The following is a 2,047-nucleotide window of genomic DNA, read 5'->3' on the forward strand; positions in this document are numbered from 1 at the left end:
CTCACGAGTTACATGAATAAAGGCAAAGACAAACGGACTAAGAAACCTGTTTTACACAAACAATGTTTTATACCATGTAGACACCGTAAACTACATTTTCTTATTTTGTAATTTTACACAATCAAAGAAGGAAAATGTTGTACAACTTGATCTCTTTCAATATATGCTTTTTATTTATGTTTGCCCTTTGATACTTCCGAGACTATATTTAAAAATATACGATTCACATAAAAGAAGGCAACCACCCGGTAGTCATGTTGTAATGATGTAAGGATTGGACCAGTATGTCGGTAAATAATTATCTTTTGTGGAATATGTAATTAGTCCTAGATCAGTGACAGAGCATAGAGTGCGTGTATTTGCATTTTCGAAATAACCATAAGTTATCTCAGAGGTGCTGATAGAAATGTTTCTGTTTATATCAGTGTTCAGTTGACACTTCCTCTAAGAGGCCTTTAAAACATAACATAAGACACAAGAATAAGTTGGTAGGATATAGTTTTCATCCAATGACTATCTTACAGATCCTAAGAAACATTTCCCTGTTCATGCCAAGGTTGCAAGTGGAGTCCTTTTGGAAGCAATGTGGAATCTGACATGGAGAAGCTAGTGCAAAGATTGGGATTATTTATTTGGAAAATGTAGAGTAACTCACTTTTATACATAATTAACCATATAATTAAAGCAACGTCTCATTATATTTTCCCGTGAAACAGAAGTTAGTTGTTAGAAACCAGGCACTTTTTAGTTTTCTTTTGTGTTTGAATAAACTTCTGGAAAGAAGGCTGTGAGTCTTAGGAAATAAAATGTTTCTCTTAAACAACTAAATGTTTCCATCAACTGTGGAATACCAGATCCGATTGTTTTAACGAAAACGTAGCAGTGGGTTTTGTTTAGTACGATAACAATTCCAATGCAAGGTGTAAAAGTGAAAAAAAAATCAACACATAAAAGTTCTGTTTAATTACGTTATCGTTACATATAAACTGTTCTAATGTTTAATGCTGTGATTAATAGTAGCTAAAACTAGGATGTAAACTGCTTTGGTTGTCGACAGATAGTGAAAGCGGGTACTATGATCTATAAATAATAAAAATGTTTCATCTATATAGTTCCTGGCCATCCTCCTTGGCATCACATCATGTTCCTAGTGGTGGTTATTAGAGGTGCTGCGAGTTGAACAACTTTTGAAAATAATACCAAACAACAGATTAACATATCCCACATCTTTCTTTCGTTGTTTCCATGGATGGAACTAATATTGATGCGTTTGTCTGTTAAGAACATTACAGACAAACGTTTTTTATTACCTTTATTTTGGTGATTACTCTTCAGAGGGAAAATGTAATTTGTAACACCAGTGGGTAATTGCGGACTTTTCGTCCGAGCTTTTTAAAATAATGCGAAATTGTGGAAACCCATTGCTTTAGTGCCAACGATATAAAACTTTCGTTGTTTATTAATATATTTGGGAAAGTTTATAATATAAATCAAAAGATATTTGAAGGTAACATTGCACATGATCTAATAGAAGACGAAAAATGTGGACTATTAATATATAGTATTTTAATATTAGGTTGATAATTAAGTAGTTTTATTTCAAATATACTAATTACGATAAAATGTTTGAAAGGCATGATAATAATAAAAGATACAACTATAACATATATCAATTATTGAGATATAAATCAAGGATCCTTTTTATTCACACTCAATTCATATTTGAATTTCAACATTAAATATACTGAATACATTCCCCATATTTAGATCAGGATACACGTCAAGGATATAACTTATATCTTACTCTCTTTGATGAATTTTAAGTTAAATACTCTGCTTTTAACGTTCTAGGCTGAAGTCACATTGCTAAGGAGGATGTGTAGGCACTATGGTCATTCAGGTAAAGCTCACTCCAGCAGGGTGCGCTCTTGATATATAAGTTTAGCTAACGCATTTTCGCCAGAGCTACTCACTATATTTAACTATGTAACAGAAATAAAATTAGTAATACTTACAGTGAGAAAAAGAAATATTTAAAGGTAATAAT

The sequence above is a fragment of the Homalodisca vitripennis genome, chromosome 8, assembly GCF_021130785.1.
Source record: "Homalodisca vitripennis isolate AUS2020 chromosome 8, UT_GWSS_2.1, whole genome shotgun sequence".
In the NCBI taxonomy this organism is placed as follows: domain Eukaryota; kingdom Metazoa; phylum Arthropoda; class Insecta; order Hemiptera; family Cicadellidae; genus Homalodisca; species Homalodisca vitripennis.